Genomic DNA, 26,370 nt, shown 5'->3' with positions numbered 1-26,370 from the left:
CCATCCCCAATGGATCTTTACTGATTCTGAGAAACCCTAGTGTGTAGTTTTTAAGTGTATTTGAGTGTTGCTTTGTATTGCTCCTTCTGAAGAAGGCTTGTTTAACTGACTGGTAAATAGGATCAGTGTTTATTTGACTACTTGTCACTGTGAATATCTGTATAACTCTACTACTGCTCACATTGACCCCTCTTAAGATAAGCCTGGCTGCTAGGCCACACTACCAACCTGTGTAGTTCAGACTTCTAGCAAAGGTTGGGGCACTATTGCCAGGAGGCTGATGTGGTTGTAGTGCACCCAAAGGCTACTACCCCAAATCTTTAATTAACAGCAGCCTTACGGCTACATGCCCCAGGCTCCTAGATGCTTTGATAAGGAAAGGAGGCCCAGCGCTACTGAGGACGTGCCTCTTGTGATCCGGTGGCATGCGAGGATTGCTTCTTCGAACGCTTCCTGCTCATGCGCTCCCCACAGATGACTGGGCTGCTCAAAGGTAGCATCAAGGAGGTGATCCTTCAGGTTGTGCCTCCTCCGCTTCCGCCTTTGGCCCCTCTTCCGATTCCTCTGGCGCTGCTGCCTGTTTCTCCACTTGTCCAGGCCTTGCCGGTACTTCATAGCCCTCCTCCTCCTCCTCCTCCTCCTCCTCCTCCTCCTCCTCTACGACCACCGCCTCAGCCTCGGTCGCTGGTGGATCCACAGCTATCTTCATGTTTGGATCAGCATGCCCCCCTTGGCTCCTGTATCCCAGGACCCAGATTCCCCTCTGTCTGGAAACAAAAGGGGTCAGGGCGATGATGGTGACGCAGACGATGACGCCCAGGTCAAGACGCTTCTGCTTCAGTGAAGGCGTTTCATGAGTCTTCAGGGCCTTAGGCCCCACAGAAGTCAGGGTTGTTGGCTTAGGTGTTGGCCTGGAGTGCCAAGAGCCGTACGGGCATAACCTTCCAAAAATATGTCCTGCGGGGGTTAACAAAAGTATGGGAGAAGCCTAGGTCCAAGGCCCAGATGAACAAGAAGTTGGGCAGTTGTGAAGACTGGAGAGGGGTATCTGTACTCCTGCTTTCTATATGGCAGAGTAGAAGCACAGAGCACCCCAACCAAGAATCTCTATGCAGTACCTAAGGTCGAGCAATCAAAGTTTAAGCTCTCCGGAGGTGATGCCGGCTGGTACTTAAGTACAGGATAGTTTCCAAGCACCCACACAGGAATGTCCACACACTGTTAGTGAAAACACAATTCTTTATATAAATAGGGTTTTGATTATGTACACATAAAAAAACACAATTTGTGCTCCGACAATTCTAAAATGGTAAATATTCGCAGTCTCAATGCGGTACCCCAATTACTTCTTAGATTCCATTAAAATGCATCGACTGTAGACAGTTTCAAAATGGCATACAAATCAATTAATAAGGTGAACCAACAATAGTCTTGGGAGGAAAACAAGTTGGTTAGACCATTGGCAGAATTGTGGCCCCGTTTACCTAGTCACATTTCTGTGTGAGGATCCCTCCACCTGGGCAACCTATAAATAAAGATATAATACAAACACGGTCCAAATATTGTTCAATATGAGTCTTATTCCCTTCTAAATAGTTCTACCACCCCAACGTACCTGGAATAGCGAATGGATCCTTCTTGGCTGGCTTCCTTTATGGCAGGAGTCATTGATGGTCGAGATCCCTCAAAGAAACAGTGAACAAAGGCGTTGAGGCAGCAGCTTGGGTCCTCGCGGTGCTCGTTGATCGGTCGTGGACGTCCTGCAAAGAACAGGCGTGCAGTGCTCCTCGACGACTATAGTTTGTTGCCGCAAACGAGTCTATGAAGAACTTTGGCCCAGCAAGGGCGTCGAGTCGTCGGCGTCTCTGCGGTCTTCGGGTGGCAGGAAACCCACTGGCAGATGCTCCTCGGAGCGTCAGCGACTTGGACTTTTCCGGCAGAACAAAGCAGTTGCCGGTGGAGGCAAGAGCATCCTTCAATTCAAAGTGTCTGAATCAATGGAGTGTTGCGCTCCGCTAGTTGGCAGCACGGTGTCATGCTGTCTCCTCGCTTCTGGGCAACACAGCTTTGACCGGCCTCCAGCGGTTATAGCAAACCTGCGAACCCTGGTCGACGACGGTGGATGGAAGGTCAGGTGCTTCTCTTCAGATTCCTCGGCGGTCCCCTTCTCTGGTTGGCAGTCTTTCGAAGGCTTAATTCCAGGGCGCTTCGGCAAAGGTTAGCCTTGCACGATGGTCCATTGTAGCTCGGGGAGAGGTCTCCTAACCATGTCCTCTCTTGGATCAATTTCTTAAAGGCACAGCAGCTTTTAGATTGCATGAAGGGAACAGCGGTTCACCTTCCTCTTCTGGCTCGGCTTTGAGAGTAAGCATCAAGTATCGACTTCAGCTTCTGAACGATTTCTTGCAGTGAGAGGCCCCCAGATATACTGTTTGGTCTCTCATTCATTTTGATGGGTCACACTCAGGCAACCAATCACTCAGAAGGGCATTCGGGCAGGCAGGCAGCCAGCCAATCAGGCTCACAGTGCAGTCAGGCCATTCACCTCCCTCCAGAGACACACAACAAGGAATGTGTATCGGGACAGGTACCCAGCCATTCAGTACTCCGCACTGATTTCATACCAGTTTCGAGCAGGGCTGTCTCATTCATTCTGTTTCATACCAGAAACTAGACACTGATAACAAGGTGCATATTGGTCGTGCACTCCATTCCCCCAGGGCCCACCCCAAGGGTGTACCCACTACATACAGTCGTTGGGAAGGCTCCAGCCAGTCTGCCCTGGACTTCCCCACAACACCATATATGGAACTTCACCCAACAGCTGGTCGGGGGGAAGGGACAGAGTCCGGGCTTCGCAGGACTTTGGGGAAAACAAGGTAACAGGCAATACAAAGTAAGAGTCCACAGAGGCCATCTTGTCTCCTTTCAGGAATCAACTGATTCCAATGGTAGGGCCTGGGTATCCCAGAATGGAGGATACTCAGAGTACCTGTCAAATTCAGCATGGAGCTGCATACCCTGCTCTGTGGGCCACACACAAGTGCCCAAAAACATAAACTAGGGGTACAGGTTTGTACCCCCACCCATGGGTGCCATCAGGGTATCCCAAGGGTCTGTTCACCATGACCAGAAAGAGGAAGAGCTGCACTGCCAGGAGTCCCACATGGACTCCTGGGCCGAAAACAATACAGAACACACATGAAAAAGGACTACATGACCAGGACAGGGAGGCCCTGTCCCTCCAATTCATTTCCAGGATCATAGCAGTCGGTTCAGGCTTTTGGACGGGAAGCCAGTCCTGGCCTCCCACCCCCAGCCACACTTGTCAGTGGTGGCAGCGGCTTCCTTGTTTTCTAAACCATCATCTTCATCCTCTTCAGGGTCTGCTGTTAGGTAAGATTTTAACTTTAGGGCTAAATCTACCTCACTTGTAAGAACCCTAAAACATTTTGCTGGACTGGTGGATAATATTTCCCTATTCCAAAGTGAGTGTGAACCTTTTTCCAGACTTGCAGATCCTTTTACTCTTTTTATGAGTGTCATTTTTAAGACTCTCCATAGTGTTGTTTTTAATTTTATTCTGACAACTTTTGGTATATACCTTTTTATTGTTACAGGGTTGCCCTTGGGGCTCCCCTTTTACTTTATCTGGCTTACCTTGTGAGAACTACAGTTCCCAAGGGTAGAAAGGATATTTCTATAGGTTAGGGAGAATTATCATGTCTGTTAATTCCCTTCAACCTTAGAGACCCCCAGCTCTTTTGCTGGACTCTAGGACTTTTAATTTGAAATCCCGGAGCGATTTAGCCCTTTTTCTCACACTCTCGTATTTTTGTTTAATTTGAACTCTGTTTCTATGATTTTGGAGTGTGACAATCTCCATAGGCACCACCTTTTGTATTGTGACACACAGTACCTTTAGTGTAGTGTCACAGAGAAGTCCTTTTGATTTCCCTTAAGGTTTAAATACCTTCTCTTGGATAAACTACTGTTTCCAAGAGAAGTAAAGTGAAATTGACTTTCCTTAACTTTTTCTCTTTGTAGACCGAGCACACACCATCTTATATGGAGTGCTGGGTAGCCCTTTTGTATACTTTCTCATGTCACATTTCTATGTTACCCTCACTACAATTAATGGCTCGTGGCAGTGGTTTAATTTTCCTACCATGGTGCATTTTTACAGCAGGCTGAATCCTCAGCTGCAGTATTGCACCCATGGGTGCCTAATTTGTCAAAATGGCCCTCGTCTTCTTTTTTCGCCTATTCTTGATTGTGAGGTCCTTCTGGAGTTTTACTGTGCGCGCCAAACCAGATTTGGTCCCTTTGTTCATTTTGTCTTTGGCGGGGTTCACTGGTGAAGCCCGCCTCTGGTTACAAACGTGTCTGGCAGGGCAGGAAGCGAGGGAGGTTTCCAAAACTCCCTGTGCTTAGTCTCCTTAGTTACAGGAATGCACCCAAAGGTGATTGGCTGGCTGTCTGTCCTTGGAGGACATCCACTCCACTGTGTGAGTGACAGCTAGGCTGCAAATGAATGGGAGAAACCTGCATAAAAGGCGTGGTCTTTTGGACAGAAAATAGTCGACCACTGGACGAAGGAACCGAAGAATAAACTGGAAGAGAAGCTTGCTGCACCCTCCAGGACCGTCGGTTTGCCCGGTGAAGCCCTGCTGCAGTGCTGAAGCTCCAAATTCCAAATAGACTAGAGAAGCCCGGAAAGGACGATTTCTCCCCTGGGTTGGTTGGACCAGTATACCCTAAAACAAACTTGCTTGGAACCCCTTTCCCTGCTGGCTGTACTTCCTTGATGCTGCTGGAACAGAGTGCCAGGGGTCAAACACCAGAAATGAGTGCAGCGTCTTTAAACCAGACCCAAGCTCCAGGAAGGTCCTAGGCACTACCTCAAAGCACAACACCCCAAGCCTGAGCCACCTCAACAGAGTGCTGGACCCCAGATGCAAGGGGAGTCCACAAGGTGTCTAAGAACCACGGTGGGTCTATTGACCGGTAGCTGAAACCGCGAAGTGCTGCTGATCTGAAGTAAGCCTATTGCTCCCGCCGACCTTCAAACCGCAGTTTAGGAGTCCAGAAGTCCTCCCTCTTGTCCCCACGACTGAGGCCCAGGAACACTGGATCTGAAGGACCAACAGGAACAGAAGCCAGCTGGATGCTTTTTTTTCAGCCTTAAGGTACTGTCTAACTAAGGGTACTTAACTATTGTTGTTGGTAGCTTGCTTGTTCTCACTGGAGACTTGCAGGAGCTGCCTTTTGCAGAGTTGCTTGCCTCTTTGCTTTTCACAAGTCATACAGCTTGGTGATTATTTTCTACAAACTCTTTATAACATTGTGCAAGACTTTTGTGTTATCTTCCAGAAGTGCCTCAGCTCCCCTAGACTTTGCTCAATTGACATTCTGCCCTGGCTCCCTGCAGACTCTTCTGACCCATTGACTGTGTGTTTATCTGTCTCTCCAAAAAGTCATACATAAGTTACTTGTATTGCTGAGAAAGGGTTAACTTGGATTTCATTGGGGGATTGTGAAAGTGCTTACCTGTTCAGGAGAACTTGCAAACTTTTGTTTCCTTCCCTAACCTTTTTCTTTTTCCATAACTCCAGTATTGCATTAAGTATCAGTGACATATCAATGTTCAGTGTCCTAGCTATTGAAGTCACCTGAGTGTGTAGGAAGTGTCTGTGAGCCATCCCAAAAGGGTATCTACTTAACTGAAACTGAAGGAGTGAATTTTTGAAGTGTATTTCATTGTTTCATTTTGCCCTTTCTAAAGAAAGCGTACTTTAAAAAGGACTGTTAAATTAATAATTGTAATAAACCTTGAGTATGTGTTCTTTGAATACTTGTTACTGTAAATCTCTGCTGCACCTCTACAGCTCACATTGATCCCTCTTGAGAAAAGCCTAGCTGCTCAGTCACTCTACTAACGTGTGTAGTACAGACCTATACCAAAGGTTGGGTTCCTTATTGCCACAAGGAGCAGGCTGGTGTAGTCTCCCACAGGGTTACAACATACAATCTTGCCTAACACTATCCCTTCTACATTTTGTTAGGTGAATGTTTGAATGTTGCATGTCTGTTTGATTGGCTGGGTACCTGCATAAAAGTCAGATCCTGGAAGCTGAAGAGGTAGTCGACCACTGGACCAGAATCTGAAGAGGAAGATGAAGAAACCGCAGCTGAGATGATTTCTAGCCACCGGAGAGCCTGATGTGTAACCAGATCCTTCCAAGCGACCTGGGGAATCCAAAAACAATGAGCCATAGCCTGGTGAGATACACTGGACTCAAGAAGACCTGCATTTTGAGCCATTCCACGTCATGCTGTGACCTTGCAAGGCTGCACTACCCCAATACCCTGGCACCTCGTGCCATTGTGCGGTGCATGGTCTTCCGAATTCCAAATCGAGCTAAAACTTTGGTGGCATCCTGCTGGACCTCCAGAGACGTGATTCCAGTCCTTGAAGGTCCCCTCACCAAGTGCTGGACCAGATTAGTGATGCAAATCCAATTAACGATATTCTGTCTTCTTCTGGCTCTTGATAAGGGTGGCAAAACCACAGAGCCACATCCAGCATCGAAGAAACTCATGCCTGCAGCCTTCCCCGTTGATCCCTTCCAAAGTCCTGTCTTCATGACAAAGGAGTCCATTGACCAGGTTTTTGGCTGCAGATCTTGGAGTCTACCCTTATGCCACTCGTCTTCCATGTTGAGGAGTACTGTTCTGGCTGGGGTATTTACTTACCTTAAGCCTTTGTGATGCCGGTTTAGCTTTGGGGTGTGTTGTGATTGGGAGTCCTCTCATCCAGTTCACCCAGGCCCACTGCTGGAATCCGCCTATGGTGCCTTCTCAGAAGTCCCTGGACCCTTTCAACCTTTCTAAAGTGTAATACTTAACAGTTTGAATAGTCTTCCTCAGGAACTCTGAAGTTTGCTTCTACTTTGCCTATCCAGAACTACCTGTGTTGGGACTCCAGAGAACTAGTGGCAGCCCCCCACCAACACCCCCCCCCGCCCCCCAGCCACCGAGAACACTCATGCTCCAAGAATAGGGAAAGACTTTCTAAGGATTGGGCCTTTTGCCTAGAAAAGAGAACTAGTGTTCTCATGTTTATAAATGTAGGATTTGTGGGCAACCTGTGGTGGTTTCGCAACCGTCATGGGTAGCTCATTATTCCTCCCTATTTAGCAGCGACTGCGCGAGTATGTGTATGGACAGTCCATCTAGCCATGGCCCCAAATTGACAATTTGCGACAGTAGTTAGTATTGCCTTCACAGTGAAAGAAATGTTGCTGGCTGTCAACAATAAAGGCAGGAACAGGGCCCCCGGCCGGGACAATGTTCCATCAGACTTGTTTCATGGCACAACTGAACTTGTGGGCTTCTGTTTTGACTCTGGGATTTAATGCTGTCTGTGTTGGAGGCCCTATCAACGCCTCTTGGTCTTGTGCGCTGATTTGCTGGATATATAAAAATGACCCAAGGTAGCAACCAGGGTCTTACAGACTAAACTCCCTGCTTCATTCAGCTTTTAAGATGTTGCGACAGGCCATTTTAGGGAGACTTGCGTCTTGGGTTCAGAACACAAACATCTCCCGTATTTAACTGGGCTTTAGGGTCTGCGAACAGCAGAGCAGGTTCCGAATCTTTATTTGATTGCAGCGCCTTTGCTGTTTGCTTAGGAGGAGCCTATTTTTCTGGCTTTCATGGATCTGAGCATGGCATTTGACGAGGTCAGTCGTGTTAGGCTGTGCAGCGTGCTCAGATCCATGAATTGTCCCGGTCCACTGGTCGATTTGATGGCGAGATTGTACCTCTTTACAGTGGCCCAAGTGAAGAGTGGAGATGGTGGACAACACACCCCCGCATTCCCTGTGGAGTGTGTCGTGTGTGTCCTGACGCCACTGCTTTTTTGTTGTCTCTACACTAACACCCTCTACGAACACCTATTGAAATCCCTGTTTCAAGGGCCCATTTTAACTGCATACACATGACGGCTGTGATGTCTGCTTGTTCTAAAGGGATGACAGACCAGTCTTGTCTCCTTTGTAGGGCCCCCAAAGAAGATCTGGCACACTTTTTTTTTTTTTCTTTTCTGTCCACCCTTTTCAACAATTGGGGAACAAACCGTAAAACCAGTTTTGCAGGACCGTGGCCTGCGACGCTACGAGCCTGCATCAAATTATTTGTTACCGGTTTATTCTGTTCAGGTTGGGGTGGCTGTTATGTTTTTAAAGCGTGTTTTGTCATCAAGAGAATCTTTATTAAGGCTTGATCATGATTTTAGAGTTTTTTTTTTAAGTCTGTGATTATTTTATTTTTGTTTTTATGGATATTGTGATGTTAATTTGCTGTGTTCTTATGGTATGCCATGTCTTACTGAATCAAACTGCTTTTGAATTTGAAAAGTTTACTTTTGTAAATGAGTTGGTTGGTGACTGTAACTGAGAGTGAGCAGTTACACACATTCTTACTTAACTTGAATGTGTGTTGTGCCAATCTGAAAAGTATTTGTAAAGTTATTCTACTCGCCTGTGAATTGGTTATGCCTCTTCCCAAAAGTAATGCTGTTGACTTCAGTTAATTGTTTCTTCCAGAATATTAGTGTGCAAGTTCACCAACTGGGTCTTGCTTCCCCTGACCTACTGCATAGCCTGTCTAAACGAAGTCTGCCTGGGGATTTAACTATTAATTAAACCTTTATTCAACATTAAGTCATCAGGTTCCATTATATGTTTGTTTATACATTTGAAAATACATTAAAATCACACGATCAATTATCACAATACACAAGATCAATAACACAGGTAAAAGATATGAAAAAGTAACTGATACATGACTGCCCAAAGGCATTAGTGGAGCAGCAGGAGAGCCATACTCGCAGCCTGATGCCCAGTTGAAGTGCTACCATTTTTTCCCTCAGGACCCATGCACTGTGCAAAAAACAGGCCACTGCCCCCACAGTTGGAGGGGTAATTGATTGGACCAGGAATTCCACGTCACTGGGCCATGACTTGACCCGTGCCTATAGCAGGATGGGTCTCCGGTATATGGACCTTAGCTGTTGGAATGGCTTTGATAAAATGTGAAATGGGCTCCTCGAGGGCACCACACAAGGGCATCTGGCAGAACCAAGGCCATTCCATTTAGCAGTGAAAGTGCTAATAGGCAGTATACCTAATCCTACCCTCAAATATAGTGATCTTGCAGTGGCAGGCCTGATCTGATCCAGATAGGGTTTGCAGCCATGTGTGTCTCTCTGCGATAAATAGGCGGTCCCCAGCCTTAATTTTGAGGCCTCGAGAATGAGCATTTCCCTTGCTCTGTTTTATTAAGGGCTTCATTTGGTTCCAGTGTTAGGGAGAATTCTCAAAAATTTGCTAATTCCCACCACCTTAGAGACCCTCAGCAACTTTGCTGGATTTTGAGGACTTGATTTTTTTTAACCTGGAGAGAGTGTGGCCCTTTTTCCCACTCATGTATTTTTGTGTGAATTTTATCTCTGTGTTGCTTTTTGGTTATGGAGTCTAACCAACTCCATAGGCATCATCTTTTACAATTGTCACACTGCACCTTCAGTGCAGTGGCACAGGGAAGTATTTTAGATTTCCCATGGTTTAAATACCTTCTCTGGGATAAAGTAGTTTCCCAGAGCAGTAGAGTGAAATTGACTCTACTTGGCATTGTACTTGCTAGACCCAGCACACCCTATCTTACAATAGAGTGCTGGAGGGGTTACTTCGTATACCCTGTGTCTAAATGCTCATGAGCTTTTACGTTACCCTTTCCTCAATTGACTGGTGGTAGTGGTTTACTTTTGAACTACATTTATCGTGACCGTTCGCGGAACCGGTAATGTTACCCACGGGAGCCATCTTTTTCAAAATGGCGTCTAGCCATCGTTGTTAAAATGGTGCCCGGTCTTCTTTTTTCGCCAGGTCTTTGTGGAAAGGTCCTTCTAGAGTTTTTCTGTGCGCGCCAAACCAGGTTTGGTCTTTGTTCATTTGCCTTTGGCGGGCTTCAGGAGTGAAACCTGCCTCTGGCTCCAGAGTGTCTGGTGTAGGCAGGAAGTGAGGGAAGTGCCTGAAACTCCCTGTGCTTAGTCTCCTAGGAGACCCAAATTCACTCTGACGATTGGCTGACTGTCCGGCAAGGACAACCACCCTGCTGGGTGAGTGGCAGTTAGGCTGGAATTAATGGGAGAGAACTGAATAAAAGGCTAGTCTCTTGGCTTGGAAGGCAGAGTCGACCACTGGACGAAGGAACCGAAGAAAAGCTTGAAGAGGATGACTGCTGCAACTCCTGGACCGTTGGTTTGCCCGCTGAAGGCCTGCTGCAGGTCTGAATCACCAAGTTTGCATCGACAGAGAAGCCCTGCAAAGACGACTTTTCCCATTGAGTTGGTGGGACCAATCAACTCCCAAGTAAGCCACCTGGACACCCATCTCAGAGCTCGTTGAATTTTCTGAGTTGCTGCAGGAAACCGTAGAGCCAGGAAGAGGGACACCAGATTGTGTGCGTTGCTTGTAAGCTAGCCTAAAGCTTTTGGAAGATCCTCCGGACTCCCACGAAGCAGGACTGACTAAGTCTGACCCCCCCCTCAGTCGAGTGCGGGTCCTCATATGTTAGGAAAGTCCTCCTTGACAGCCAGGAACCGCGCTTATTGCTATTTGCTATACCGCAAGGAGCTGAAACGCAAAACAGCCACTGAAAGTAAAGTTTGCCGATTGCCAGCCTTGACGGTGCCAGTACAGTGCAGAAGTCCCCCGACGTCCTCACTCTTGTTCCCACAACCGAGGCCCAGGAACAGTGAGATCTGCAGAGTGGTACAGGAACAGAAGTCTTCAGATGCATCTTTTTCTTCTTTACTAAGGTACTGTAAAACTAGCCTAAGAGAACTTGCCTGTTACTGTGGAAGTGCTTGTAACTTCTGCAACTCACAAGTCTAATCAGCTTGTGGCCCTACATGTGGTTCTTCTTTTTATCAAAGACTCCTAAGAACTTGTGCAAAGACGTTTCCATTTACCTACCAGAAGTGCTTTATCCTATCCGAGACATTTACCCATTGACTTTGGCTTAGCCTATTGAATTGAATGACTCTTCTAGTGAACTCTAAAAGTATCTGCACTGCTTAAGAATATTTGTGGTCTCTTGTGTTCCAATAACCTTTGCCTTTTAACAACCTTTTAAGAGTGTTCTGAATGCCAACAGTAAGATATTAATGTCCCCAGCACCCTTGTCAGTGAAGACCGCTGTGGGTGTACGTTGTCTGTCGGCCATCCCAAAAGGGTATTTTCTGATTCAGAAACTCATTGTACAGTATTGAAATATATTTGTGTTTTACTATTCTATTGCTCCCTTCTGAAGAAGGCTTTATAACTGACTGATACATAAATTAATTGTTTATGCAAGAAAGCTTGAGTGGAAGAGTTTATTTGAATACCTGTAACTGTGGATCTTTGTGTAACTCATCTACAGCTCATGTTTCCCCTCTTGAGATATGCCTGGCTGCTCAGCACGCTACCAAAAGTGTAGTACAAGCTTATACCAAAGGTTGCATTGCCTATACCTGTAGTCATAGTTGTTTGTAGTGTTCCCAGAGGGTACTGCTTTCAAACTTTGCCTAACAGTTCCACTGACAAGAAAAACAACCATAATAGTATACTACAACATTAGGTTTTACCTGTCTAGAATAGCTTTGTCCCATTCTTAAAAAGTGTCCTGTAGGTGTAGCTGACCTTGGCCTGCCTGGAGCAATCCTAAATTATTGTAGAGTTCTTGGTGACCTTAGTCTGTGTTCCACTGAGCTGAAAAGCAACGGTAATTGTATATTATACCATAAGGTCTTACTCACCTAGTATAACTGTGTGTTACCCTGAATATGGCTATAGGTTTCTACTGTCCCTTGAATGAGTGTTCAACTGTTCAGAAAAGTATACTTCTAGGTTGGTTTTCTAAGGAATTCCTTAACTGAGTGTTGCTGCAAAACCGTTAGGGTCTACTACCCTTGTATTACTGAAAGTTCTCCAGCGTGGGGTCTGGCATGGATTCACATGCTTATGAATATTCCCAGTCAGGCTGGGAATCCTCAGTGAAAGAAAATGTTTTAACTTAAAAACTTTATTTCTCCTTTAAGCCAATCACTGTCGTCTGGGTCAAACTGCCCCCCATCCAATGACAGTCCTCTCCCTAAGCCCCTCCACTGGCAGCCATCTTCAGATTTTTACTGCACACTTCAGTTTTGGGAGTCCTAGAGTTTGCTCTCGGAGCTGTTGGTACGTTTTCTGTGGGGGTTTTCGACTGAAAAAGTTCTATTTTTGTTTCAAAGAAGCCAGTGTGCTCTTTTCTTCATCTGCCGACAGCTGGGACCCGTTGTCGGTGAAGTTCTGTGCCTCTCAAGGGCAAAGATCGAAGATTCTACATGGCCTTTGGGCCTAATTCACGTCCTCTGGCCATGACTGAGGAGGAGGAGGGAAGGTCTCTTCAGGCCGCGCTACGGAATGTGTTTATGGAGGAAAAATACCTGCAATGCCTCTACTGCCTGCACCCGGACCATAAGGAGGTGGAGTGCGTGATATGTCTAGGTTTCTCTAAGAAAACGGGTGACGGGCATAGTAGGCTTGCGGCATGGCTTAATGCCAAGGCCTCTGACCCGTGCTTAGACCGGGGTCAGGCCTCACCCAGGAGGAATGGCTTAGATAAAATGTGAAATGGGTACCAAAGTCCTTTGAGGGTGCCTCATCCATGGTGGCCCAAGAGAAGGCCAAGAGCAGCAAGTCAGAGTCCACCGGGTTCGCCGCTGAAGCAGGTCCCAAAGTGTATAGGGCGCAATCAGCATCACCTTCCGCCTCCATTGTTAGCCTACCATCGAGCTCCTCTTCAAAGAGGAAGTCTACCCTGGCTAAACTACGTGAGAAATCCGAGAAGCCGCAGACGGAGGAGAAGAATGCCGAACAACCCAAGCAGGCTCAACCGGCACAGGCTAAGACCTCGTCGGAGTCTGTCAACGACTCCTACTACTATGACAGGTAAGGGCGCTGATCCTGCAAGGGTAGTGCCCACGGCTCAGTGTCCTTACCACCAAGGTGCGACACAGCCGTATTGACTTTGGCAAAGTCTGCAGGCATGCCAGAAGGGGTGAAACCAGTTCAGGACGCGGTTCAAGACCCTCAGGTGGCAAAAAGGGGGCGGGGCAAGGAGGCCCTGAAACAGCCCTCCTAGGCTGTCGCCCAAACCATGGAAGTCTCATCCACGGATAATTACGACGATGGCGTAGGTCCTAGTTTTCCTTTTCTGCCTTTTCATCCGAGGGACATTTCCTTGGATATTCTGTTGACTGTAAACACCTTGGTGTCCGAGATCCAGATGACAATGCCTCTGGCACCTGTGGTCCCTTAGGCCCCCGATCAGCCTACATTGAAGAAGAGGAAGAGTCATCCGACGCCCCCATTTCAACCTCCTCCACCACGTCGGGTCCCGTCTAGCCCAGCAGACCCGGACATGGGAACAGATGTGGCCACGACGACGGATGATGACAAAGACATCGTTGCACCGGATGGTGAATCGCCACATTTGGATGCTCCACAAAGGGTGTCACCACCGGATGAGGTGGGATCGTTCCACTCCGTGATCTCCAGGGCCTCCAAGCTATTCCAGCTGGTGCCTGAGGAAACCAAGGAGGAGGGATTCTTGTATCGAAGGTGTGAGGCCAAGAGGAAGAGTATCATGGTGGTGCCCTTTCTGTACAATGTTTGGGAGGAGGGCCTGCCCCTCATGAAGAACCCTTGCACGGCTCCAGCCAAGCGGGATCGGCTGGAGAAGAAATACATGGTGCCAGACTCCACACCGATTGGGTAGCAGCCATCACCGGCTGCAAGGAAACGGTCGGCCAACCCGTCCTCGCCTTCGGTCCCTCCGGACAGTGAGCGGAAAAGGATGAACGCCATGAGAAAGGTGATTTACACAGCAGCGTCCGCTATAAAGGCGGCCAATGCACTGGCGATCCTGGCAAGGTACGACAGGGAGTTGTGGTACGAGCTGGGTGCGATTCTGAAATTCCTCCCTGACGATAAGAAGATGGAGGCAATCGCTCTCCTCCAGGAAGGGGAGATGCTGTCGGATCACGCCATCACAGTGGCATTGGACATTGCCAACACAGGGTTTTGGCAAATGGGGAACAGTGTCTGCCTTAGTCACCAAGGTTGGCTGAAAGCCATGAATTTCCAACAAGAGGTCAAAGCGAAGGTGCTGGACAATGCCCTTCGACTGAGAGAATCTGTTTGGGAAGGTCGCCTCTCCAGGCCATCAAGACAGATACGGCCCGTTTCCTGGGCACTCTCCAGCAGCACGGCACGTCATTTCGCTCCTCCAGGTGAAAGTCGAGCAGGTCTTCAAAAGGTTTCTCCATGTCGTACCGACAGCCTTCCAGATCCTCAATGCAGGAAGCCTATAGGGGCCTTTCCCAGGCATGCAAATTATGCCCCCTGCTTCCACGGCCATTATAACCATATGGCTGTGTCGCAACCATATTACCCTATTGCCTACCCCGGAGGTAGTTGACATTTTGAATCCCAGCATTTTTAAAGTCACGGTACCTGAGGTTCATGTCCCCCTGGAGGCTAACTCTACTAGTGCAGCCCAGTCTAGTACGATAAGAGTATGTTAATGCCGAATATTGCCTGCCCACCTGATCGTGTGAGTAATCAACACATCATTACGCCGTCTACAATTTAGTCTGTGTGCTCCTTAAAGCCAGAACCCTGGTCCAACACGCTGTTGAAGTTGCCTCTTGCAGAGAGGATTTGAACATGGACATCTGCGCATTGACTGAAACGTGGGGCCATATGGCACCCGGCCCTTCCTTGAATCTAGCCATCCCTGAGGGATACAAAATGCTTAGACAGGATAGAGAGGAAGGTAGAGGGGGGGTGGTGGGTGGCTTTAATTTTAAAATCCTCCCGTACTATCTGGGAAACCAAAGGATCCATTATGAATGGTATTTAGTCCCTCCATATTAAAATTGGATTTAACGCAGAAACTACCACCAACCTTGTTATTTATAGACCGCCGTCATCTACTGAAGACTTTACTACAGCTTTAACTAACTGCCTGCTGTTCTACCTCAAACCTTGCTCTAGCTATTTACTGCTAGGGATTTTCAATTATTGGTTAGGCAACAAAGTGGATCAAAGTGCCTCGGAACTAGAGACTGCCTTAGCTAATTTTGGCTTCGTGCAGTTGAACAGCTCACCTACGCATAATTTGGGCCACGCCCTGGATTGGATCTCATCCATCAATGTGGGGACCAAAGATCTTGGTTTCACTTTGCCCTTGGCCAGACCACTTTTTGTGCCGTTTGTCATTTCAAGCAGACTTCCCCAAGAAATTCAACGGGAAAAGGCTTCCGAGCTCAAAATGCTTACTCAGGGAAAAAATGTAACCACTGTTGAATCCAACTTTTAACTTTACACCTATGGACAATGCTATTGGTATGTCTAACATACTCTCATCTAACCTAGAGGTAATTAATAACACTCTGGCCCCCCTTAAAAGTAGGAGCCAGGGAGGGGGGCACAAAAGAAACCTTGGTTCTCGCCAGAACTGAAAAAATGTAAATCTACTAAACTGTTTTACAGTTGGAAATTGAGTCCTTCACCTAGTGCTCTGGTTAAATATAAAATCCAGCCAAAATGTATAAAATGGCTATTGTAGAAGCCAAGAAAAACTTCCACAATACCAGGATTTTAAACACCCTATCTGGGGCTAAAGAACTCGTTTTAAAATACTTACAGAGCTGGTAACTACGAGCCCCTCGGATTTGGGCCAAGTTGTCAAAGATGCAGCTTGGTGTCAGGACATTCAAGATGCCATGTCGGACAAATTAAAGGCCATCAGAGAGGACATAGTTCGGAGAACAAAAGAGCTTCCAACTGCACCCACCACAGTGGGGACGGATTCCATGGCTAGAAACCCATCTATTCCTCAATTTAACTTCTCCGCTATATCCGAAGACGAGCTGTTGGTTATCGTGAATAAACTTGGTCACCTCTTGCAAAGGTGATCCATGTTCAGGCTTAAATAATTAAAACCTGCTTGCCTGCTCTATTGTCCGCGATCTGCAAGATCATCAAGGCTTCACTTACTGAAGGACTTGTCCCCCAGGATCTCAAACAGGCCTGGGTCACCCCGATTCTAAAAAGTCAGGCCTTCCCCCTGAGGACCCACTCATTTATAGACCTATTACAAATACATCCTTTTGCATATGAGCAGATTGCCCATCATCTAAAGTTCCCAGTACTTAATTCCCGCCAATCGGGGTTCAGAACCGGATACGGCACTGAAACTACACTACTGGAACTTAAATCCAGGCTATTGGAGCGGATGGACAGGGGCCTTGCCTCGGTACTTATGTTGTTGGACTTGTCTGCTGCCCTCAACCTTGTCAACCATTCTATTCTGGTCGACAGGTTGGAGGCCGTAGCTAACTTCTCACTGGCTGCAGGACACTATCGCTTCCTTTCTGAATCCCTGAGAGAGTTTTGCCAAGTGAATCAGAGGCTTCCCCAATCTCTATTGAATTTGGTATCCTGCAGGGTGGGTGTCTTTCCCCCTGCCTCTATAGAATATATTTATGGTGCCCTTCTTTGTCATGCTGGATCAAGAGGGGATCATATTTAACTACTGCGCGGACGATACCCAGTGTGAAGTCCCTGTGGTTGGTTCGCATGAAATAGATGAGGTGGAATTGAATAGAGCTTATTCCTCTATCGAAAACTGGATGTTCGGGAACAATTTGGCTCTTAACAGGAGTAAGACTGAGCTCTTGATCGTTGGCTCGCAAGCTAAGTTATTGAAGCTGGGTGCATCCTACGAGAGTTTCCAACTCGGCGAAGTCAAGATGACCCCCTTGAAGAAGGTTAAAACCTTGGGGGTTATCTTCGACGAGTATCTCACTATGAAGGCTTGTATAGGGAGTCTCGTCTCTGCAGCAGCCATTTTTTATTAAACTTTTTGCCCACCTCAGGCCTTTTGTAACACAGGCTAATACAGAAACTATCGCTCGAGCTATCATCGGAGCAAACATTGATTATTGCTGCAGTCTATTGGTGGGCATGAGTAAAAAGAGAAATGAATGAAATTCAGGCCATACAGAATGGCATAGTCAGAGTGGTGATGGGGTTGTCCCGCTGTGATCACGTGTCTGACGCTAGAAGAGGTTGCACTGGCTTCCGGTTGAGGCTTTAGTGCGATTTCGACCCCTAGTTATCACTTTTAGATCTATTCAAAGCACTATGTCCAGCTACTTGAAGCAACTCATTGGGGGAAAAGCCCAAAGTCGATAACTAAGATCTAATACACAGACTGCTAGCCTAGAACTAGAACCAGGAAGGCTGAAAGGGGAGCTTTTTGTCTACCGTGCCCATGGCCTGTAATAGCCTCCTGCTTGAACTCGGGGAACAGCTTAATTTGGAACCATTCAAAAGGAAACTGAAAACATGCTGTTTGCATAAAGTGCTTCCCCCGTCAGAGACCCTTTCTAGCGCTTTCCCTTCAGTTATTCGCCTTTGTGTTTAGCACCCTAATGCCTACGGGCCATGGTCTTACGCTTGGTTTATAGTGATTTTTTCTACAGAGTTTCTAAATACAAACGTTTCGACACAAAAGCATCGGGGGGGGAAAAAAAAGTTTTGAATGCATTTTAAAAAAAAAAATTAATGGGGGGGTTCTCCCCCCCCTAACCCTCCCGTTTTCTTTATAATACAAACTTTTTTTTCTATACGAAACTAAAATTAAACCTGTACCATGAAAAAAATGCGTTCGAAATTTTTTTCTCAAAACTTTATATTCAAATTTTTTGTATTTAGAAACTATTTTTCGAAAATATAACTGATACGCTTAAGCTTTATAAATGGGGTAAAGTAAAGTCTACAGTAGCAGAGGACAGCGTTGCTGTCGTGGGCAGGACGCCAGCATCGAAGCAAACCTGAAACGACCGGTACATAGAGCCCCCGTGCGTGCACCCCGGTGGGATGTGGCTGATGAGGTTGGTCAGCGAGTGGAGAAAGATAACCACTGACAGATGGGCTGTGCAACACTATTGAATAAATCCTGTGCACCATTGGAATAATCTATTTTGTATACTGTTGGGACTATCCTAAACATTTGTTGAGACATAATATCCTGAGTGGGAGCCAACCTTTCCAATTTCTGATCTTTTTTCACTGAACGATGGATGGTGGATGCTGGAGTGTTCAACACTGGTGTCCGCGGATCCCTCTGGTTACCTATCAGAGCAGCACATCCCTCAGCTCCTGTAGGAGGTACGGGCAATGCTGCAAAAAGGGGCGATGGAGCTAGTTCCCCAATGGCTCTGGGTTCCGGACTCTATTCCAGATACTTTCTAGTCAGAAAGACAGCCCATCCTAGACCTAAGACATCTGAACAAATACTTAGTCCCAAAAGTTCAGGATGGTCATGTTGCAACACTTGCTCGGCCAACTGGAAAAGGGGGACTTCTTGACGTCGTTGGACCTGGAGGACGCCTACATCGTCCCCATTCACAAGAAACATGGGAAGTTTCTACTTTTCGTGGTGCAAGGCCAGCACTACCAGTTGAGGGGTCTACCTTTCGGCTTGAAGTTGGCCCCCATAGTGTTCAACAAATGCCTCGCACCAGTGGCGACCCATCTACTTCTACAGGGTATACCAGTACCTGGACGACTGGCTGATTCACACTGTCCGACGAAAACACGGCGACGACCGTCTGGCTACTGACAGATCTGGGCTTCTCGTCAACTATCCAAAGTCCTGCTTAACGCCATCACAGAAGGCGCTGTTCTTCAGCATGGGGTCTGGCATGGATTCACATGCTCATGAATGTTCCCCGTTGTCAGGTCAGGAATCCTCGTTAAGAGAAAACAGTTTCACTTTCACTTACAAACTGTCTTTCTCCTATAAACCAATCGCTTAGCTCTGGGTCATACTGCCCCCAGCCAATGACTGCCCTCTCCCTAAGCCCCTCCTCCGGCAGCCATCTTCAGATTTTTACCACACGTCCAAGTGTTGGGAGTCCTCGTGTTTGCCTCAAGCTTTTTTACGTTTTCATGCTTTTTCAATAAAAAGTTTCTATTTTTGTCAAATGGAGTCTGTGTGCTTGTTCTTTTGACTGGCAAGCGGGGGATCCGTTTGTCAGCGTCTTTCAACGCTCCTCAAGGGCAAGAATCATCGAGAGTTTCTTCAAAGATTCCAGAAGGCCATCGTGCCTACACCCCACTCCAGACCATGTTGGAGGAGAAGGAGGAAGGCTCCCTCTTCAAGCTCTGCTCCAGCTGCGGATTGTGAAATCTGCCTTGGGTTCGCCAAGCCACACCGTCAAGGATCATCACAGTACGTTGGCGGTGTTGGGGAGAATTCTCAGAAATGTGCTGGTTCCCCTCTACCTTGGAGACCCCCAGCACGTTTGCTGGACTCTAAGACTTTTAATTTTTAACCTGGAGACAGTGATACCTTTTTTCCCCACTCATGTATTTTTCTGTAAATTGAACGGTTGAACGGTTTCTTTTGGTTTTTGGAGTCTGACAAACTACATAGGCATCTTTTTACATTGTGACACTCCGCACCTTCCGTGCAGTGACACAGAAGTCTTTCACATTGCCCAAAGGTTTGAATACCGTCTCTTGGATAAACTACTGTTTCTAAGAGCAGTGAAGTGAAATTGACTTCATTTATATTTGTAGCTTTCTAGACCCAGACCACACTGTTTTACAATAGGGTGCTGGAGGGGATACTTAGTATGCCCTCTGTCTAGTTTCTCATGTAACATTTTTGTTACCCTTCCTGCAATTAATGGCTGGTGGAAGTGGTTTAATATTTACTACAATTATGTGTTTTTACTGCGGGCTACGGTCGCAGCTGCAGTAAAGCACCCTTGGGAGCTTTTTTTTTAATCAAAATGGCCCCAGTAATCTTTTTTTCTTTTTTCTTTGTGGAAAGGTGGTCCTTGAGATTTACTCTGCGTGCCAAACCAGGTTTCAGGTTTGGTCCTTTTGTTCATTTTGTCTTTGGCAGGCTTCACAAGTGAAGCCTGCCTCTGACTCCAGTATGTCTGGTAGTGGCAGGAAGTGGGGGAGGTGCCCGAAACGCCCGGTGCTTAATCCCCCTTGGTTACAGGAATGCACCCAAAGGTGATTGGCTGGCTGGCTGTACGGCAAGGACAGCCACCCTGCTGTTTGACTGGCAGCCAGGCTGCAATTTATGGGAGAAATCTGCATAAAAGGAGAGGCTTTTTGGCTTGGAAGGCGGAGTCGACCACTGGACAAATGAATCCGAAGAAGAACTTGGAAGAGACGCCTGCTGCAACTCCTGGACCGTTGGTTTGCCCGGTGAAGCCCTGCTGCTGTGCTGAAGCTCTGAATTCGCCTCGACTAGAGAAGCTCTGCAAGGATAACTTCTCCCCTTGAGTTGTTGGAACCAATCAACTCTAAAGTGAACTCGTCTGGACATCGTCTCATAGCTGGCTGTACTTCCTTGCTGCTGCAGGAACCGAAGTGCCAGGGAGAGGAGCACCAGATTCAGAGTGCATCACTTTTAAGTGGATTCGGCTGAAATGACCTAATCCATTTTACCTACCACACCAAAAGACCTGCAATACATACCACCAAAAGTTCGAACTACAAAAAGTTTGAACTTTTTGTGGTATGTATATTTTGGTAGGGTAGGTAAACAAAAAAGAAAAACAAAGGCTGCCGGGGTGTCCCCTGCAACACCTCGCTCACTATACCTTAAAGTATAGTGAGCAGGGTTGTGGGGGACACAGCTACCCGACAAAAAAGAAAAAGGACCCTGCAGCGCTGTTTCCTGATCACGGAAGTGAAAGCAAACCAGCGTTACAGGGAAACAGCATGTCGAGGTGAAAGGTAAGTAGGGGTGTGTGGTTGTGTTGGTGGTGTGGGCAGGGGTTAGGTTTGTGGTTGTTTTACAAGAAATGTCTGCATGAGAAATGTACGAACATTTATTTATAAAGTAAATTTCTCATGCGTTCATTTCCGTCGCGGACCATTCCGCGACGGTAAAACAAACCCAATCCCTTTTAGTTGGCCAAGAGCTCCAGGAAGATCCTCGGGACTCCCAGGAAGCAGGACTGACCGAGCCCGAGCCACCTCAACAGACTGCTGGTCCACAGATGCAAGGAAAGCCCATCTCGACACCCAGAAACTGCAGTGGTGCGATTTTCTATAGACGCGAGGAGCTGAAACCGCGAAGTGCCACTGATTTGAAGATTGCTGGTTGCTGTCACTAACCGTCCGATTGCAGTGCAGGAGTCCCGAGAAGCCCTCCAGCTTGTCCACACAACTGAGGCCCAGGAACAACAGGATCTGCAGAGCTGCACAGGAACAGAAGTCATCTGCCACCTTTTTTCTTCTAACCAAAGGTACTGTACGGTCTAAGAGAACTTACCTCTTGTTGTGTGGCCTTGCTTGTTCTCAGTTGAGACTTGTCTTGGTTGCTCTGTAGAGGTGCTTGCATCTTCTTGTACTCACAAGCCTAACAGCTTGTGGCCCTACATTGAATCTTCTTTTCTCCAAAGACTTCTAAAACATTTTGCAAGACTTTAACTTCCCTCCAATAAGTGCTTCAGCTCACTAGACTTTTGCCCAATTGACATTGGCCTAGTCTGGCTCCCTGAACGACTCTTCTCCCCTCTGACATTGTGTTGCACCTATCCTTCCAGGAAAGGTTTAACTTACTCTACATTGGGGGGTCCAAAAGTACTTACCTGCTTTAGAATATTTGTGTGATCTCTTGTTTATTCTACTAATCCTTTTCTTTGACACGCATCTAAGTAATGCTCTAAATGTGCCAGTGATACATTAATGTCGATGTGTGTGTCCTAGCTATTTATGTCACCTGATGGTGTAGGTAGTGTCTGTGTGCCATCCCCAATGGGTATTTTCTGATTTAGGGAAACTAAGAGTGTGTTTTTTGGAGGGTATTTGTGTTACTGTTATGTTGCCCCTTCTGAGGAAGGCTTATTCAAACTGACTGTTAAATTAATAATTTTTTTTATCAAGAAACCTTGATCATAAGTGTTTATTTGGATATTTGTTACAGTGAATCTCTGTGTAACTACCCTACTGCTCACATTGACCCCTCTTGAGATGAGCCTGGCTGCTCAACCACACCACACCACCAACCTGTATAGTACAGACTTATACCATTGGTTGGGTTCCTATTGCCAGGAGGTCAAGGCTGTTCTAGTGCACCCTAAGGGTACTGCTCCAAATCTTGCTTAACAGGTGGTGTGGCTCAACGCCAAGGCCTCTACCCCATGCGGCTAGCAGGGGCATACCTCACCCAGGACCGGCCGGTACAAAGAGTGGCCTTTTAAGTCCTTTGAGGGCGCTCCTTCCGATGGGGTGGCCAAGACAAGGCCAAGCACTGCGAGTCAATTTCCATCTGGGTCAACACGCAAGCGGGTCCCGCGACGGCCAGGGCGCGTTCATCTTTGCCATCTGCCTCCATCTCCAGTAATCTCTCCAGCTCCTCGAAGAGGAAATCTGCTAACCCACGGAGCTCCGGTAGAACCCGGAGAAGACCAAGGCTAAGGGAAAGGTGTCCCTTTGGTCCAGACTGTCATTCTCTACAATCGAGCTGGTGGCATCCGCCCTTTCGAAGGCGAAAGGGGCTGACCCGGTCCAAGGGAACCCGGCAGCGCCCAGAGTGGCCCTACCCCCTAGGCGGGAGGCCTCGCCCAAGCCAGTGGACAAAACGCTGGAGAAGAGGATGCCATCCCAAAGCCTGAGACTGACCCCTCAGGATGTAAAAAAGGGGGGGCAGGCGGAGTGGAGGCCTCGACCGTGCTCCAGGGCACCACAGATATTTCTTCCTTGGACGAGGAGGTCCTGGTGTATGTTCACATGGTCCCTGAGGACGTGTGGAATGATGGCGGAAATGCTGAGAGGGGGATGACTATGCTGTTGCTTGGCCCAGCAAGCCTACCCCCTCAAGAACTCCCAGGGCCGTATCGCTGGACATTCTTTCAACCCTCCACAACCTGGTGTCAGAGATGTTGATCTCCACATCAATGTCCTGGAGTAGCGGACAGTGTTCTGGGCCCTCAAGGTGTTCCTTCTGTCCCTCAAGGGCAAAGTGGTGAGGGTCTTCATGGGCAATACCACCCCGATGTTCTACATCAGGAATCAGGGGGGCACCCGATCCCCAGCCCTCTCCAGAGAGGCGCAGGAACTGTGGCACTGGCCGTCGCCCAAGAAATGCAGACCCCAGATCAATCTATTTGCGATAGCGATGAATTCCAAATGCCAACGATTTGCCAGCAGGTTCCACCAGCCGAGGTGCACGAGGGACTTGTTTTCCTTCCTGTGTTCCTGTACGCATTGACTCTTCTGCTGCAAGTCATCAATCCTCTCAAACAGTGCTGATGCAGGCTAATCTTCGTCACCCCAGCATGGCCGAGGCAGGTTTGGTACCTGAATCTTCATAGCCTATCGTCGTCACCCCCGGCCAAGTGCCAGTTGTTGTGGATCTGCCCGCCAGAGGAGGAGGTGCAATCCTACAGCACGACCTGTGGTTGCTAAACCCTGAAGGCTTGGCTACTGCAGCCTTAGAGTTCAGAGAGTACGAGTTGCCGGCTAACTGCAGGGAGGGCCTTGCCAGGGCCAGTGCGTCATTGACTCTTAAGTGCTATGGGCACAAGTGGAAGCGTTTTGCTACGTGGTGCCAGAAGCAGAAAATCAATCCTGTGGGGGTCAAGGCCCTGCAGATTCTTCCGTGTTTGTTGTCCTTGGCCAAGGCTGGGCTGGCATACGCCTATCAAGGTGCATCTGGTGACTATCTGCTGCTACAGCAGGTCTCCAGGACCGTCTTGTCTTTAGTCCCACCGTCTAGTCAATGAGTTCCTCAAAGGACTGTTTCGTTCGTTCCCGCCATTGAAGGTGCCTGCCCTGGCGTGGGAACTGAACGTTGTGCTGACAAGGCTCATGGGGGGGGGTGGGGGTGGGGGGGGGCCCTTCGAGTCTATGCGTCAAGCCCCTCTCGTTCATTTCATGGAAAACGGCTTTCCTCATAGCCATCACCTCTGCCAGGAGGGTAGGTGAGATCCAGGCCCTATCCTGCAAACAGCCTTATTTGACTTTTCATGACACAGGTCTGGTGCTGCGGACGCACCCCTCTTTCATGCCAAAGGTTCTGTCTGAATTCCACCTCAATGAGCCTTTGCTGTTGCCTGTGTTCTTTATGAAACCTACATCGCTGGCAGAAAGGGCTTTGCACTTGCTGGATGTGACTCGTGCTCTGAAGTTTTATGTGGCACGCACAAAGAGTTTCCGGAGGTCGTCTCAACTACTTGTGAACTTTGGTCCTGTGAACCATGGGAAGGCCTTGTCCCAGGCTTCCATCTCCAGGTGGCTCTCCGGCTGTATCACAGTGTCACCGGTTGGCAAACCGACCGCTGCCCGGCCGTCCCAGAGCCCATTCCACTAGAGCGATCGCTGCGACGACAGTGTTCCAGTCTGGTTTGCCCCCTGCTTGACATCTGCAGGGCTGCTCGGTGGAGGTCCATGCACACCTTCACAAGATTCTACTGCATCGAAAGGGATTCCAGAGAGGGGTCCAGGGTTGGCCAAGCAACCTGTTCGCTTTAAGGCAAGCCTGTTCCGGAGGTAAGAGTAATGGCTTCTGTTGAGCCTTGCCACCTCCCGTGGTTGTGTAATGTTGTATTGCTATGTATTCTTTATTCATGAGCATGTGAATCCATGCCAGACCCCATGCTAGAGAAGGAACAAGTTACTTAGCTGTAACTATTTTTCTCCAGCATGGGTCTGGCATGGATTCGCATGCAAACCGTCCCCTCTGCGCCTCTTCTTGGTCATACTGCCACTTTACATGCTTAACAAATCTGAAGATGGCTGCCCGAGGAGGGGCTTAGAGAGAAGGCACTCATTGGCTGGGGGCAATATGACCCAGAGCTCAGTGATTGGTTTAGAGGAGAAATGCAGTTTGTAAGCAAAAGTGAAACTGTTTTTTCTTTTACCGAGGATTCCCGGCCTGACAATGGTGAAAATTCATGAGCATGTGAATCCATGCCAGACCCATGCTGGAGAAACAATAGTTACAGGTAAGTAACTTGTTCGTTATTAGCAACTACAGCACAACTTCTGTAATCTCCCCCTGCAGTTTACAGAAAGGAGTGGTCTGGCTGTCCAATCAGGACAGCCTGCTCCCCAATGGGACTTGATTCCTTTCTGGTAAGGTGAAAGACAACGGACTGCAGAGTTTTCAACTCCTCTCTAGTTTCCTGACTTCTCAGACACTCTAGAGGCTTGTCTTGGAATACAAAGGATTCCCCCTGAAGACAAAACTGCCACTGAGCTCGTTCCTGCCTAGAATGGCAAGGGAAGACCTCAGAAACAACAAGGATACTTAAAAATGGCGAAAAAGAAGGAATCCCCCATTCTAGCAGAATTGTGGCCCTTCTGTGCATTATCGAGGCTGAATTACCAGCCTGCGAATAATAAGTCAAGAGTCACTAAGGTAAAACCACTGCCACCAGCCATTTCAAGTAAACTTGTAATTGTAACATGTTACCAGGTAAGTAAGCAAGGGGTTACGTTGTATCCCCCAGAATTCCATATAAGGTGGGGTGTGCTGGCTCCTATATAAAATGTAAAGGTAGATGAAAATCCCTCTTTACCCTTTGGGAACAGTAGTTAGCCCAAGTACATTAAAGAGAAATTCAGGGATGCCCAAAGGGGCAACCCAGTCTAAGCCCAAATGTTATTCGAAACTAACTCCAATCACCCACTATGGAGAGACATAAAAAAGTCACCCATAAAAAGAGTAAAAGACTAGGTGACAGGGGAAAAAGATTCCCCTACACCTATAGACAATGGAAAATAATCACCAAGTCTAAGCAACAAGTTCTGGGGTTGACACAGGTCAGGACGATTTATCACAAATATGAACATCTTTCCTAACACACACAAACTTTAGGTTTGTGGTAACTATCTACTAGCTCCTGGTTCCCTAGAGGTAGCGCCTGCCTACTAGGCAATGCCCAATACCCAGGAGCTAGTTTGATCTCCTGCTCATAAAATCTTAATTTCGACCCCTGATAAATGTATATATTTTTCAATATATTGGTGTATTTTCTGTGGTTAAGTGTGTGGACTAATTGTACTTTTGGGTAAGCCGGAAACAGCCCCGTGAGTGTTTTTACCTCGTTGCTCTTCCTAGTTATCTTACTTTGAGAGGTTAGGCTTTTGTTTTGGCAAAGTGCTTTAGCCGTTCATACTGTTAATAGTTTCACAAAAACTGCCGTAACAGTACTCTTATGCAGCTTTC

General features: G+C 47.6%; 1 protein-coding gene across 3 annotated transcripts in view; it reads left to right on the top strand.

The window, feature by feature from the left end:
* Positions 1-26,370, top strand: part of SUPT6H (SPT6 homolog, histone chaperone and transcription elongation factor) — a 1,195,112-nt gene that overhangs the window by 670,570 nt on the left and 498,172 nt on the right. The window lies entirely within an intron of this gene.

This window comes from Ambystoma mexicanum, chromosome 9, assembly GCF_040938575.1.
Source record: "Ambystoma mexicanum isolate Mex_15411 chromosome 9, UKY_AmexF1_1, whole genome shotgun sequence".
Taxonomy (NCBI): domain Eukaryota; kingdom Metazoa; phylum Chordata; class Amphibia; order Caudata; family Ambystomatidae; genus Ambystoma; species Ambystoma mexicanum.
This window is presented reverse-complemented; position numbering and strand designations above follow the sequence as displayed.